This window comes from Danio rerio, chromosome 7, assembly GCF_049306965.1.
Source record: "Danio rerio strain Tuebingen ecotype United States chromosome 7, GRCz12tu, whole genome shotgun sequence".
In the NCBI taxonomy this organism is placed as follows: Eukaryota; Metazoa; Chordata; class Actinopteri; order Cypriniformes; family Danionidae; genus Danio; species Danio rerio.
Genome location: NC_133182.1, coordinates 80,087,501 through 80,105,000, shown reverse-complemented (window position 1 = coordinate 80,105,000; position 17,500 = coordinate 80,087,501). Strand labels below are relative to the sequence as shown.

At 37.4% G+C, this 17,500-nt stretch overlaps 1 protein-coding gene across 43 annotated transcripts in view; it reads left to right on the top strand.

Moving 5' to 3' along the window:
• The window catches only part of LOC100330629 (receptor-type tyrosine-protein phosphatase delta), a 334,931-nt gene that overhangs the window by 157,196 nt on the left and 160,235 nt on the right, over positions 1-17,500 (top strand). For 41 of the 43 annotated variants that reach the window (XM_073907748.1, XM_073907745.1, XM_073907784.1 and 38 more), the window contains one exon: positions 1,037-1,074. The exons of the other annotated variants lie outside the window; for them this stretch is intronic. The gene's annotated coding sequence lies outside the window, so the exon portion shown is untranslated. The remainder of the gene's footprint in view (positions 1-1,036; positions 1,075-17,500) is intronic. 43 annotated transcript variants of the gene reach the window in all.

The window sequence follows — 17,500 nt, the reverse complement described above, 5'->3', positions numbered from 1 at the left end:
GCAGAACTCTTCCCTGAGCTGGTGTGTGTGAGCTGGAGTGTCCAGCAGGCTGTGCTCCATGACTCTCGCTTGTTTATTATTGTCTGTGTCAGCGCTGACGTCATGGTGACAGTGGAGAGTCGCTGTTTGATTCGTGCTCGTGATCAGGTCGTCGTGTCCGTGGTGAACTCTGTTTGGTGTGTGTGAAGTGCACCCATCATACATTCATCAATCAAATACAAACAGACAAGGGAAACGCTGGATCTGTGTCTGTTCTAATGGCAGATTTTTGGAATTGTACCCTCGTAACATTACAAGAGTGTGTGTGTGTGTGTGTGCGCGTGCGTGTGTGTCTGTGTGCGTGTGCACGTTCGCGTTTGTGTGTGTGTGTGTGCGTGTGCATGCATGTGTGTGTGTGTGTGTGTATGTGCGTGTGCATGTGCATGCATGTGTGTGTGTGTGTGTGTGTGTGCATGCGTGCGTGTGTTTGTGTGTGCGTGCGTGTGTGTGTGTGCATGACCAGAGTTTAGTGTTTTAGGTGGAGAGTTGTGTGTGGAGTTTGGAGAAAAGTGTTGAATGTAAATGAAATCTGAGTTCATGGCTGAGAAACAGCTTCTGCTTCTGGACATGTGAGGTGTAGTTTTGCGCTCGGTTTCAGAAATCCTGAGACGAGTTAAGATGTTGTGTGTCAGCAGCTGGAAAAAACTGTAAATGCCTTAATTAATGGTTATAATTATGATTAATATAAAAATTAAAACTCAACCCGAACCCTGGGCTCCTCTAAACTCTGGTGTGTGTGTGTGTGTGTATGTGTGTGTGTGTGTGTGTGTGTCTGCAGGACTGTCAGCTGTCCAATAATCTCTGACCTTTGCGTCGCCTGCGCTTCAATTATGCGCCAAACGAAGCTTTCGTCGCTCCGCCGCCGCCGATGCCGTGATGAACTTTAGACGTGTTTCTCCGTCGACTGATTCCTGAGATTAAACTGAGTGTGTGTGTGTGTGTGTGTGTGTGTGTGTGTGTGTGTGTGTGTGTGTGTGTGTGTGTGTTTCTGTTTCAGCTCTCCGGTCCTCACCATCTGCAGCAGGACTTCCAGAGGTAAAACACACTCTCTGTATCTATGCGCGCGTGTGTGTGTGTGTGTGTGTGTGTGCGTGTGTGCGTGTGCGTGTGTGTGTGTGTGTGTGTGCGCGTGTGCGTGTGGAGCTTCAGCAGTGGATCTGAAACATATACACACACACATTGGGTTTTCATGTTTTATGAGGACTCTCGGTCGCTGTACTGATGTCCTGCTGTACAGAGTGTGTGTGATCTCTCTCGCTCCTCCTGGACAGTCCTCACAGGTCTCAGATCTGCATGTTTACGTCCTCACACTCCTTCTTTCTGCTGATTTATGCTCATGTTGACTGATGTTCATCTCAGTTTAGGACAGACTGGGACACACGTGAGTCCCCACGAGTCTGTGAGAGTTCAGATTTAAGACCCTATTGGCATATATATACAAGAATGCATACACACACACACACACACACACACACACAAACAGATATGAACACACACACACAAATCACATCAGATCTGAATGATGATGTCATGAGCACAGGTCAGAGGTCAGAGGAGTAACTCTCTCTCCACTGATGTTCATTCAGCTGTAAACCTGTGTGCTGATCTAGTGACTACAGTTGACCTCACGACCTCTGCTGCATGTGTGTGTGTGTGTGTGTGTGTGTGACTGGAATATGAAAAGCACTGGAGTGTCTGACTGGAGTGTGTGTGTGTCCTAATATGAGCTGACAGACTGGAGGACACTAATTACGCCTGCAGCACACAAAAGCAACACACACACACACACACACACACACACACACACACACACACACACACACACATACATACATACATACATACATACATTGACACAACCACACTGAACACACACACAACACCATGAAAACAGTCGCACATGCACACACAGACACACACACACACACTTACACACTGAACACACACACACTCACTGAACACACTTACACACTGAACAAACACACACAAACTTACACACTGAACACACTTACACACTGAACACACAAACTGAACAGACACACACACACACTGAACACACACAAACAGACACACACTCGTGTGACATAAGGAATGAGTCTGTCTCAGTAAGTTCTCTCCACTGACGGATCGTGTGTGTGTGTGTGTGTGTGTGTGCGTGCGTGTGCGTGCATGTGTGTGTGTTTCTGGATACTCCCAGCATGCTTTGCTGGCTTTGCTAACAGAGCTGATGAGAGCTGGGCGGGACATTCATCACTGTCAGTCACAGCTCAGCGGCGGTTCTGATTGGATGCTCAAGATTTAGAGAGAACAGAAACTCAGCACAATGACTGCGCACACTGGAGTGTGTGTGTGTGTGTGTGTGTGTGTGTGTGTGTAATATAAAAACTACCTTGTGAAATATAAATGTTTGCTTGTGCATATATATTATCCATACACACACACACACACACACACACACACACACACACACACACGGGCTGTCATCTTTGTTAACACACATCTTTAGTGGTCTTTAGGGAGTGCTATAATGGTGTCTATGTAGGCGTCTCAGTAGTGTGGATCCTGCAGCTGAGGGAAGTGTGCAGGGCATCATATTAAACACTCTCCAGCAGCCACAGATCGACACGGCGGCTCTTTCAGGAACCCTCAGCTGGATAATAGAGGAACCAGACACAATACATGCCATCAGACGGAGAGAGAGAGATGAACGTGTGGGTGGACAGATGGAACGTGTGTTTCTTTGAGCGGTCAGTTCATTACCACATCCACGGTTCCCTTCACATCTGACAAACACCAACCGCTCTGGAGATTCTGTCCCTTTACAGCGACACAGTCATGATTCACTGCGCTTCATCAGTCACCATTCACACCAGTTCAAGATTCATGATTCACATCACTTCAAGATTCATGATTCACATCACTTCAAGATTCATGATTCACATTGGTTCAATATTCATGATTCATATCAGATCAATATTCACATCAATTCAAGATTCATGATTCACATCAGTTCTAGATTCATGATTCACATCACTTCAAGATTATTGATTTACATCACTTCAAGATTCTTGATTCACATTGGTTTAAGATTTATAATTCATATCAGATCAAGATTCACATCAGGCTACGATTCATGATTCATATCAGTTCAAGATTCTTGATTCACATCAGTTTAAGATTCATGATTCACGTCAGTTCAAGATTTACGATTCACATTTGTTCAAGATTCATGATTCACATCAGTTCAAGATTTACGATTCACATTGGTTCAAGATTCATGATTCACATCAGTTCAAGATTTACGATTCACATCAGTTCAAGATTCATGATTCGTATCAGATCAAGATTCACATCAGTTCAAGATTCATGATTCACATCAGTTCAAGATTTACGATTCACATTGGTTCAAGATTCATGATTCACATTAGTTTAATATTTATGATTCATATCAATTCAAGATTCCTGATTCACATCAGTTCAAGATTCCTGATTCACATCAGTTCAAGAGATTCACATCAGTTCAAGATTCATGGTTCACATCAGTTCAAGATTTACGATTCACATCAGTTCAAGATTCATGATTCGTATCAGATCAAGATTCACATATGTTCAAGATTCATGATTCACATCAGTTCAAGATTTATGATTCACATTAGTTTAATATTTATGATTCATATCAGTTCAAGATTCATGATTCACATCAGTTCAAGATTCATGATTCACATCAGTTCAAGAGATTCACATCAGTTCAAGATTCATGGTTCACATCAGTTCAAGATTTACGATTCACATCAGTTCAAGATTCATGATTTGTACCAGATCAAGATTCACATAGGTTCAAGATTCATGATTCACATCAGTTCAAGATTCATGATTCACATCAGTTCAAGAGATTCACATCAGTTCAAGATTCATGATTCACATCAGTTCAAGATTCATGATTCACATCAGTTCAAGAGATTCACATCAGTTCAAGATTCATGATTCACATCAGTTCAAGATTCATGATTCACATCAGTTCAAGATTCATGATTCACATCAGTTCAAGAGATTCACATCAGTTCAAGATTCATGATTCACATCAGTTCAAGATTCATGATTCACATCAGTTCAAGATTCACGATTCACATTGATTCATGATTCACTTCAGTGTAAGATTCATGATTCATGTTTAATCCCTCATTTTAATGTTGAGTGTTGAGATGGAGGCTTCAGTTCAGATCAGCTATGGTGTGTGAGGCAGCACATTCTTTCATTTTTCTTTCATTTATTTATTAAAGGCAATTATTTAACATTATTTGTCTTTTAATGAGCCCCTTCTCAATTCCTGTAGACGAGCAGCATTTGGATCGAGTGTTCACGTTAAGGTCACGCGTGTTGGAGTGTGTTACGTGTTCAGTCTATAGACTTGACTGAGTTCAGAAATGAGAGTGTTTCTCTTTAAGAGCTTCTGTGTCATCAATACACTCCTCGATTATCTGCAACTCCACATTACAGCGTTTACAGTGTGAAAGTGTGTGTGTGTGTGTGTGTGTGTGTGTGTGTGTGTGTGTGTGTGTGTGTGTGTGTGTGTGTGTGTGTGCATTCAGCAGCCGAGCAGAAGGTTTTCCACAAGGACAGACACTGATCTGACGGCCCTCTGTCTGTGTGTGTGTGTGTGTGTGTGTGTGTGTGTGTGTGTGTGTGTGTGTGTGTGTGTATGTGTCTGTGTGTGTGTGTGTGTGTGTGTGTGTGTGTGTGTGTCTGTGTGTGTGTGTGTGTGTGTGTGTGTGCGCGCCTGTCTGAAACTCTCGCTCTATCTTTCTCCATGAGGAAACTGACTGTCTCTCGTTACCCATGACGACTGCAGCTGTCACTCTGACACCTGTCAATCAATCAATCACATCGACAGCTGGAGAGCAGCTTCAAATCATAACGAGAAGCCATACTTCCTGCAGCCTCTGAGCTCAAGAGTTTCACGTGTTCATAGAGGTTTATCTATTCAGTCTTTTACAAATGAAAAATAGTTTAATAGTTGATTAAAAGATTAATAAGGGCATTTCCTGCTCAGTAAACACTGTAGAATTGTATAAGTACTAGTGGTCATTCAGAACGTTCTCATAGAAGACGTCATATCATCATGTCAGATGTACATTCAAAGCTTCTACTGAAATATTGAAGTTAAGCTTTGAGTGTCTTTCATTACATATTTATGTCATAATCCTGAAAACATGATCTGTTTGGTAATACAGTCTCTGAAAATGAGTTTTAAAAGTTCATAAAGTTCAATAATACAAAGGATTTGCTTTAATAAAGCACATGAAACATGTATTTTACCAAAGCAGTTTTAGCCCAAAGTTGATCAAAGCTAATCATCTGAACAAATTATGTTCCAAGTTTGGAGTGTATATCTCAAAACATGAGCGCTCAGCAGTGTTGAGTTAGGCTGCAGTACCAGACATGACCACACTCAGTTTACATTGGTGATCATGCAAGAGCGCCCCCTAATTCCATGTGTGTTTTGAGGAGTATTAACCGTCTTCTTTCATATTTATTTGTAATATTAGTAATGCAGGCGTCACAGTCTACAGTAGTTTGGGGATATTTGGTTAAATTAGACTCTGAACAATGTTTACATGTGGATTGCTGTAGCAAAGTAATGTTTTACCACTCTCAGTATTCTTGCCGCTAATTAATTAATAACTGCTGCTCAGTAATAACTATCAAAAATCAGCCGGCGGATATAAAAGCGAGACATGTTAGGCTTTCAGATGATATATAGTTGATCATGATTGATTTATATTTAGACTATAACATTATGGGTAAAATACGGTAAACAGTCCCACAGGTTGTAGGGTGGCAGTAAATGTGTGTTAATCTTGTACTCTTCCTACATGACAACATAAAACTGTGGTGAAATATGTCATCAGAAGAGTGAGATGTTTACAACGATATGTACAGTAGTCATCATGATCAGATTAGGATGTAATAGTAAACGTAAGTGCACAGATAGCGGAGACAGCTAAGGTGTTAGCGGTAGAAATACTCATTTGTGTTTCGTAATTTGAATAAAATAACTATTTAAGAAAGAAATGCACACATATTTAGAAAACATCAGGGTATTATAGATATGTGTGCTTTATTTTAACATGTTATCTAATGTAAAAACTGTCTACATGGCCGCCTCGGTGGTTTTAGTGTTAACGGAAGCTAAACTGATGCTAAATGGTGTGTGCTAATTGTGTCTAGTGTTGTGAATTTACACAAATGATTTCTCCAGACTGCTGCTTTTGAATGAGTTTTGGTCTTTAATGTTTCCAGTCAAATCTGCATCTAGAAGCAGCAGAATAATCCTGCTCTCCGGCCACACTGACATTGTGTAAATGTTGCGATATTAGCATTAGCTTCATGTCGAGTTGTCTGATTAGCATTAGGACGGCAGAGGCCGTTTATTTCCCTGTGTTTCTGCCGAAATGTTAATGTTCTCCTTCCTCTCATTAGATCAGATCTTCAGACTTTGATTAATCTGGAGGAGTTTTAGTCGAGCTGCGTCTGCTAAGATTTCTTCATTATTTTAATCACAAGAATCGTCCTGGGTGTATTAGTTATCGTCCAGTAATGTTGATTTTATCTTGGTAAAATGCAGTAATTATTCTCTGAGTTCATCGTTTCTGAGACTTCAGCTGATTTATAGCAGATTCTGCACTATTGTTCATTCTTATATCTGACATCTGAAATGACCAAAATGCTAAACAAGCGTGCGCTTCTTCACTTCAGTGTCCCAAATAATGAGTTCTGTTCAAAACAGTTTTCCAAAGTTTTTCTAAAGTCTAAGAGTTTCTCTGAAGATTTAAGCTGCACTAATGCTCCAGTTTATAGACTAGCAGGACTAGTTTCTTCCACATCTCCTCCAGTCTTCTGCTGTGTTTTAATGGCATTTTGACTGCTGTGGCTGTATAGTTTGAGCTTTAGTCTAGTCTGTGTGTCAAGCTGTTTTAGTTTCAGTCATGATCATACTGTTTTTAGTCTAGGCAGATTCAATCATCATTTTTCCTTTAGTTTTTAAAGTAATTTTAGATTATATTTAGTCAACTGAAACCACAATGTTCTTTCAGACAAACCCATTCCAAACAAAGTTATTACATTATATTGTTGTTACCTTATAGACTACAGCCTGATCCATATATAAATATATTGTTTTGATGATTTTATCGGACAATATAAGTCTCTCACCGATCTATCAACATCCATTATTTATCATATTATTATACTATTCACATATGTTTTACACAGCAGATGCCCTTCCAGCTGCAACCCAGTACTGGGATATATATATTTGTTATTATATTGTTGTTACCTTATAGACCAGAGCCAGATCAATATATATAGTTGTATCGGCCGATAGCCTCTCTCTGATGTATCGGTATCCATCATTTATTATACCATTATTGTTTATATTATTATTATTATTATTATTATTTAAATTTTTATTATAATTTTTTTATTTTCAATATTATTATTATTATTATTTTTATTATTATTATTATTATTATTAAAAATATTATTATTTTTTATTTTCATTATTATTATTTTTTTATTATTTTATTATTATTATTATTATTATTATTATTATTATTATTATTATTATTATTTATTATTATTATATGTTTTTTTATTTATATTATTATTATTTTTACTATAATTATTTTTATCATTATTATTATTATTATTATTATTATGATTATGATTATTATTATTCATTGATTCATTTTCTTGTCAGCTTAGTCCCTTTATTAATCCGGGGTCGCCACAGCCGAATGAACCACCAACTTTTTAAAAAAGTTTTTACGCAGCGGATGCCCTTCCTGCCTCAACCCATCTCTGGGAATATTATTTTTATTATTATTTCTATTATTATTATTGTTTTTATTATTATTATATTATATTATATTATATTATATTATATTATATTATATTATATCATTGTTAGACTAGAGCCCGATATATATATATATATATATATATATATATATATATATATATATATATATATATATATATATATATATATATAAAAAGTACAGAGGAAACTTTTTTCTGTATTTAAAATAAGTATTTTCTATTTAAATATATTTTAAAATGCAATCATTTCCTGAAATATAAAAGAATATATATATATACAGGGCTTGATGTTTGGCCAACCTGCCAAATGCGGGATTTAGATCTATGGCAATAACTTGTTTTTAAATGTAATTTTTCTACAGGTTTTGATTAATAAAAAGTGCATGTACACAGCTATGTTTAGCTTGTTTTTATTTTGAATTAGTTACAATTTGTAGCTGAGAAGAAATTAGTTATATGAAAAAAAGGGTAAATCCATAATGTGGAGCCCTGAAAAGTCGAGTGAAGCACGCACAGCACATGTGCTCATGCTCACACACAGCTCATACACAACACACACAGAGCGTGCAATGAATGAGGAGGCGTGTGGACACGACACAACATCTAAATCAAGTCATTTCAGCATGTCAAAGTCACATTTATGCATATAAAATATATTTTCCAAACAACAGAACTGTGGCGAGTGAAAATACAGAGCGGCTAGTAATATTGAATACAGCCACAGTGGCTGCTGATCCAAAAACTTAACGTCAAGCCCTGCCTATATATATATATATCTATAAAGCTAAATATGAGCAGTTTTCCACATTTTACGGTTCTTGTTTTTAGTTTTCCCGGTTTATTTCTGCTTGTGATTTGCATTATGGGATCTTGATCTTACAACGTTTACCCTTGATTAGCTTTAAAGGTGTCTGTACTGAGCATGTGTAACAGTGTGCAGTGCTGTATCGTGTGTGTTGGTGTTGTATATTACGCTACAGAAAGCTTGTCATAAACAGCAGCACAGTTACTGTTGTTTGACTGATTCCTCTAGGTATTATCTCGTATGCTTTATATTATTTCAAACCTCTGAAATGCCAGTAAAAGTCCCTGTGCTAAACTGTAGAGTTGAACTATCAACATCAGAAGTGGACAGAGCCGAGATCGACATCCCATAATGCAAATCACCACCACAAAACACAGAGAACACTGAAGAAGCTGCTCATTACTGGATGTTTTTTCTGCTGTGTGGACTTCAGGTGGTGTTGGCCTCGAGCGAGAAACGACAAGGTTTATTCCAGAGTCTCAGGTTTAATCCTGCAGCTCATATCCAGTGTCTTCTTCCCACGATACACAGCGGTACTCTGCAGTTTACTGAGTCAGCGCTGGTAACAGATACTCTACTGTTTAACTCTATAATTATGTGTTGCTTCATGTTTGAGATCGATTTATACCAGTGTACACTGCAAACAACCTGCCGCTCGAGTCCAAATACCTACAAACCCTTAAATCAAGGAGCATTTTCTAGACCAGCACAACATATAGTGCTGTTTTCAGAGTCAGAATGAAGAGAGATTTCCATTAAACAGGCCGAATAATCTGAACTGAGGGAGTCGTCTCATATTGACATTAGATATTCTCCTCAGATTCATTCATTCATTTCCTTCTCGGCTTAGTCAATCCTTTATTAATCAGGGGTCGCCACAGCGGAGTGACCCACCAACTTATCCAGCATATGTTTTAAGCAGTGTATGCCCTTCCAGCTGCAACCCATCACTGGGAAACACCCATACACACTTATACACTACAGCCAATTTAGCGTACCCAATTCCCTTATAGTGCATGTGTTTGGACTGTGGGGGAAACCGGAGCACCCGGAGGAAACCCACGCCAACAAGGGGAGAACATGCAAACTCCACACAGAAACACCAACTGACCCAGCCGAGACTCAAACCAGAGACCTTCTTACAGTGAGGCTATGGAGCTAACCAATGAGTTTTATTTAATTTTGTGTTTTATTTATTTATTTATTTATTTATTTATTTATTTTTATTTTTTTTTAATTTATTTAATTTTATTTTTATTTTTTTAGACTTAATTTAAATTATGTTTACTTATTATTGTCATTTTATTTTTAAATAAATTGTTTACTTCTTGTTAATTTTATAATTTATTATTTTATATTTATTATTTTTTATTTTATTCAATTTTTATGTTTTCAATTTTTTGCATTTTAAATTTATTATTTAATTTAATTTTAACTTTTATTTTTTTAATTATTTTTACTATTGTCATTTTATTTTTTTATTTATTTTTAATATTTTAATTTTAATCCAATTATTTTTTATTATAGTTATTTTATTTTATTGTTATTTTTTAAATTAAAATTTTAACTTTTTTAATTGTAATTTTTTTTATTCATTTCATTCTTGAATTTTATTTTCGGCTTAGTCCTTTTATTAATCTGGGTTCGTCACAGCGGAATGAACCGCCAGTTTATCCAGCATATGCTTTGCGCAGTGAATGCCCTTCCAGCTGCAACCCATCACTGGGAAACACCCATACACACTCATTGATACACTAATACTCTACGGCCAGTTTAGTTGATCAGTTCCCCTATAGCGCATGTGTTTGGACTGTGGGGGAAACCGGAGCACCCGGAGGAAACCCACACCAACACAGGGAGAACATGCAAACTCCACACAGAAACACACACTGACCCAGCCAAGACTCAAACCAGAGACCTTCTTGTTGTGAGGCCGCAGTGGGCCACTTTAGGAACCCCTGCATTAGATAATGTATTTACTAACATGAACAAACAATAAGTAATACATTTACTGCATCATTGTTAGGTTATTAAAGTTAAAGATCATTAGTTGATGTTATCTCAGCCTGCATTCACTAATGTTAACAAGCACGACTGTAGATTTTAATAATGCATTAGTAAATGTTGAGCTATGTTAATTAAGGTCATTCAGACTTAATGTTAGTAAATACATGAACTAATGGACCATTATGCTCAAGTGTTACGATATCTCCTGTAAAAAGCATTGAACAGTAGTAAAGCTGGTGTAGATCTGTGATATTTTGGTGGATGTGCTGCGTTCAGTATTACAGCACACCTCTGCTCTACAAGACTCATGATTTGAGCGGTGAGTGGTAATAATAGTCATTCTTGCCTTGACAAACAGCACTAATTAGTTGCGTTTTTGTGAGCGGTGCAGTAATGTGATGCGTTCCTCAGCGCTGATGGAGAATAATCAGCCAGGGTTTAATCAGAGTCTGGAGCCGGAGCGTCTGCGCTTCAATACTGCTTTCACTGCTCACTGTTGAGTTTATAGAGTGTTTGTTTGTTCACACCGGCTCCGGTTGCTTACATTAACACCAAATCCAGCAACGCTGTTTTTACATGTTGCAATGTGATATCTCTGCTGAAATGAAGCCTGTAGAAGAGTAGTAGACTGACTTTTTCAACAGGCAAAACATACAAACAATGTATCTTAGTTCATTTATTTTAGATTCACAGAAAATTTAACAGCGCCCTCTAGTGGATTTGTCATCTTAAACCTACAATGAGGTGCGCTAAACAATGTATTTCAGATTCGTAAAAATGTAGTAGCGCCCCCTAGTGGATTTGTCATATAAAACATACAATAAGGTGCGCTAAACAATGTATTTCAGATTCACAAAAAAATTTACAGCGCCCTCTAGTGGATTTGTCATCTGAAAGGTACAATAAAATTTACTCTTTATATCACGTTTCAAATTTGCAAAAAATAAAAAAACGTCCTTTAGTTGATTTGTTATCTGAAATGTACACTGAATAATATATTTCAGATCTGCAATAATGAAAACTGCGCCCTCTAGTGGATTCGTCATCTGAAACGTACAAAGAAGTACTCTTAAGTAGTGCACTCCAGATCGCCTCCAGTTGCCTATTATAAGTATTTCAGATTCACAAAAAAAGACAGTGCCCTCTAGTGGATGCATCATTTGAAATGTACAATGAAGTGCACTAAATAATGTATTTCAAATTTGAAAAATGAAGCAGCGCCCTCTAGTGGATTTGGCATATGAAACATACAAAAAAGTGCACTAAATACTGTATTTCAGATTTACAAAAAATAAACAGCACCCTCTAGTGGATCTGTCATCTGAAGCTTACAATAAAATGTGCTCTTTATATCATATTTTAGATTTGCAAAAATAAAAACAGTGCTCTTCAATGGATTTATGATCTGTAATGTACAGAAAAGTACACTGAATACTATATTTCAGATCTGCAATAATGCAAACATCGCCCTCTAGTGGATTTGTCATCTGAAAAGTACAATAAAGTTCTGTAAGTACTGTATTTCAGACCGGCTCTGGTTGTTTACATTAACACCAAATCCACCAAAGCTGTTTTTACATGTTACAATGTGATATCCCTGATTAAATAAAGCCTGTATAAGACTAGTACGCTGACTTTTACAACAGGCAAAACATACAAAAAAAAATGTACCTCAGGCAATAATTTCTGCTTTACCGAAAACTGTAGCAGCGCCCTCTGGTGGATTTGGCATATGAAACATACCAAAAAGTGCACTAAATAATGTATTTCAAATTAGTTCAAGTTTAACAGCGCCCTCTAGTGGATTTGTCATCTGAAATGTTCATCTGATTTCATGTATTTCAGATGCAAACCGTGCTCTCAGACCAGCTCTGGTTGCCTACATTAACTCCACTCAGACCAAAAGTTTTTACATTTTGCATTTTGTAATATCTTTGTTAAAATAAGGCCTGTATATTTATAATTCGCCTACTTTTGGCAAAACGTATCCCGAAAAAAGAACCCACACTATATATTTCAGATTCGCAAAATCGTAACAGCGCCCTCTTGTGGATTTATCATGTAAATGTACAAAAAATGTACTCTAAATAATATATCTCAGATTGACAATGATGCAAACAGCGCCCTCTAGTGGATTAATTGTCTGAAACATACAAAAGAAGTTCTTTAAATGATGTATTTCATATTTACAAAAATGTAACAGCGCCCTCTAGTGGATTTGTAATCTGAAACGCACAAAAATACCTTAATTCATGTATTTTAGATGGGCAAAAAATGTCCTCAGACTGGCTCTGTTTGCTTACATTAACACCAAATCCACCCAGACCAACATTTTGACAATTTGCAATGTGATATCTGTTGAAATAAAGCCTGTATGTTTGTTGTATTTTCAATTCAAGCAATATGAATAACACAAAAAGAACCCTTTGTAATGTATTCAGATTCGCGATAATGCAAACAGCGCCCTCTAATGCATTTATTGTCTGAAACCTACAAGAAATTATCTTAATCTATGTATTTCAGATGCAAACACTGCCCTTCAGTGGATTTATGATCTGAAACATATAAAAAAGTGCGCTAAGTAATGTATTTCTAATTCAACAAAATTGAACAGCGCCCTCTTGTGGGTTTGTCATCTAAAATGTAGAAAACATTGTATCATAATGAATTTTTACATTCGCAAAAATGTGGCAGCGCCCTCTAGTGGATTTATCATACAGCAAAATAAATTAGTTAATAAAAGTATTATGTTTAACAATGTTTTTAAACGACTTCTCTCTGTTAATCAGCACTTGCGAAATATTTGAAATAGATTAAATTGTACTGGAGTGCTAATAATAGTGTGGTCAGCCGTACAGTCTCAGATTGAGCACTATGGCCACTGCAGCAGTGATAATTCTGCTAGTTGAAGAGTTAAGAGCGAACAAGGCCAAGCTAAGCGACTCCACGCTGATATACAGCCTGCCTTTACAAACACGGCAGTAAAGATTGGAGCGTTTGAATGAATCATGCAGTCAAACGACGCTTCATTACTGGAGTCATTAGTCTGCTGGAGGAGCCGATAGCTCACGGACACACATCAGCCTTGGAGAAGCTCAGAAAAATGCTGAAAACCTCTCGAAACCTGCAGGATTAAATTAAATACCCACACACAAAGCCAATCAAAGACCTCTATGCACAACTCTGAATAGTCAAATATACAGAATAATCATTTATTTCTTTATTATAGATAAACAAAACGACCATAAGCCACTTCAGAGCTACATTTACACGTTCACAAATACTCGTTAAGGCTTCTGTGTTTGACTCTGTCTCTGTTATACTATTATTTGAAACCACAGGGGGCGATTTGGAGTGCTGAAAAATTAGTTTATGAATAGTTGCTGATCTCTGACATAAATGTAAGCTAAATGTCAGCGCCCTCTAGTGGAGAAACATCCGAAACATACAAAAAAACAGACCCTAAGTAACATATTTCAATATTCGCAAACAGGTATCAGCGCCCTCTAGTGGATTAACCATCTAAAACGAATAAAAACAGACCCTAAGTAACGTATTTCAATATTCGCAAAAACGTAGCAGCGCCCTCTAGTGAAGAAACATCCGAAACATACTAAAAAACAGACCCTAAGTAACATATTTCAATATTCGCAAACAGGTATCAGCGCCCTCTAGTGGATTAACCATCTAAAACGAATAAAAAAAAAACCTAAGTAACGTATTTCAATATTTGCAAAAACGTAGCAGTGCCCTCTAGTATAGAAATATCCGAAACATACAAAAAACAGACCCTAAGTATCATATTTCAATATTCGCAAAAACGTAGCAGCGCCCTCTAGTGGATTAACCATCTAAAACGTATAAAAAACGGACCCTAAGTATCGTATTTCAATATTCGCAAACAGGTAGCAGCGCCCTCTAGTGGATTAACCGTCTGAAACATACAAAAAACTCACCCTATGTAATGTATTTAAATGTTCACAAAAACGTAGCAGCACCCTCTAGTAGATTATTAATCTAAAACATATTAAAAAACAGACCCTAAGTAACGTATTTTAATATTCGCTAAAACGTAGCAGCGCCCTCTAGTGCATTCATCTTATAAAGTGTATAAAAAACAGACCTTAAGTAACGTATTTCAGATTTGCAAAAACGTAGCAGCGCCCTCTAGTAGATTTAACATCTGAAATGTTCAAAAAACAGCCCTTAAGTAACGTATTTTAGATTCACATAATGTATCAGCGCCCTCTACTGGATTTATCTTTTGAAACAAACAACAAAATAGACGCTAAGTAACGTATTTCAGATTTACAAAAACGTATTAGTGCCCTCTAGTGGATTGATCCTCTAAAACGTATAAAAACTGACCCTAAGTAACGTATTTCAATATTCGCAAAAACATAGCAGCGCCCTCTAGTGGATTAACCGTCTGAACATACAGAAAACTGACCCTAAGTAACGTATTTCAGATTCGAAAAGATGCATCAGCGCCCTCTAGTGGATTTCACTGCATGGTCATCATAGCAAAGACAAAATAATCAGTTATTAGAAATTAATTATTCAAATGATTATGGTTAAAAACAACACAATTAAAGAGTAATAATAGTTTAGTCTAGAGCGGTATATGTAGATGACCCTCTGCATCGGCGTTGTTCCCCTGCTCAGCTGTTGATTGAACCGTCAGCAGTTTTACAGCCTTCAGTAAACAGCGCAGTAAATAAGAGTAAAGCGCGGTCCGTCGCCGCTGCTCTCCTTGGACTCAGAGGCAGGTTTTGTCAGATCGGCGTCTCCTCCATCCATCAGACTCTGTTATTGACCTCCGAGAGCCCAGAGATGATAATATCAGCAGCTGATGGACTCGGGGCCGCCATCATTCATCAGACGGGCCCCGGATCCACATTCACACTGTAAATCCAGCACTCCATTACAGAGCAATCCCTTTACTCTGCTTTTACTGTCACTGAAGAGCGTCAGCGCTAATCCAGAGCAAACTCACACTCTTCACTGTGTGCAGCTGGAGATGAACATAGTACATAACGGGTTCACACGGGCGAGGGGGATACTTACTCCTGTTGACTTAAGGGTTCATGAAGGTTGCTGGTTTGAGTCTCGGCTGGGTCAGTGTGTGTTTCTGTGTGGAGTTTGCATGTTCTCCTCGTGTTGGCGTGGGTTTCCTCCGGGTGCTCCGGTTTCCCCCACAGTCCAAACACATGCGCTATAGGGGAACTGATCAACTACACTGGCCATAGAGTATGAGTGTGTGTGTGAATGAGTGTGTATGGGTGTTTCCCAGTGTTGGGTTGTGGCTGGAAGGTCATTCGCTGCATAAAACATATGCTGGAATAGTTGACGGTTCATTCCACTGTGGCGACCTCTGATTAATAAATGGACTAAGCTGAAAAGAAAATGAATGATGAATAATTTCATAATTTCTTTTAACGGTAGAGTTTGTGCTTTTGGATTCCTTGAACAATTTCTGGATATTTGCATATTTAAATATCTGCAGATAATCTTCAATTAAATAAAGCATCTTTAATACACTGACATTATAAATGGGTCATTAAACGTTAATAATGTGGAATCATATTTAATCAGGTGGAAAAAGGTGTTTAGTTTATTGATGATGAATTCTGTGATTTCTGTTTGTTTATTTACGCTCATCTGCTTTTCAAATGAACGTATGAAACATTAATGCTGTAAGAGTTTAGAAAATAATTAAACATCTTTAATTATTAATCTTTGGCAAGCAGAAGGAGCTGCAGCAGAAGTTTATCATTATTAATTATTATTAAATATTGCAAATTGTCATTATTATTGACATTGGTATTATTATTAGATTAATATTTATAATAGTAGTAGTAATAATATTGATGATGATGATGATGATAATAAAAACAACAACAACAACAACAACATTATTAATATTATTATTATTATTATTATTATTATTATTATTATCAATATTATTATTATTGTTTTCATTTTTATTATCATTATTATTATAAAAAATATTATTATTATTATTATTATTATTATTATTATTATTATTATTATATTAATACTAAATTGTTGATCTCTCTGACTTCTTTTGAGAAACAATAATATTAAATTAAATTATTTGTGGATCTTCGTCTCTCACATTTTATATTTCAGCTTTATCTTTTGGCTTGTGTGTGTGCGTGTGCGCGTGCATGCATGTTTGTGTGTGTGTAAAGTGTGTGTGTGTGTGTTTGGTCGCTGGTGTGCACTGGTGTGTGTGTGTCTATTGGTGTGTTTGGTCAGTATCAGAGTCCGGCAGTTGCATCTGCATTTGTGTGTGATCTGGCAGCAGCTCAGCGTGCTCTCCACAGACGGTGTGTGTGTGTGTGTGTGTGTGTGTGTGTGTGTCCTGCAGCGCTGCACAGATTGTTTCTAGACGAGTTTTAGCAGAACACCTTCACTGTGCAGGAGCCTGAGGGCCAGAGATACAGCTGCAGACCTCAAGAGTGTGTGACGCACACACACGCACACGCACACACACACACACAGAAAACACAGACATGCATGCACACACTCACAGAGACACAGACAGACACACACATGGACACACACACTTCAGCGTGCACACACACACAAACATAGAGACAAACACACTCACACATTCTCTCTCTCTAACACGCAGACAGACACTGACACACACACACACACAAGCAGGTGTGCGTGCATGCGTGCGTGTGTGTGTGTGTGTGTGTGTGTGTGTGTGTGTGTGTGTGTGTGTGTGTGTGTGTG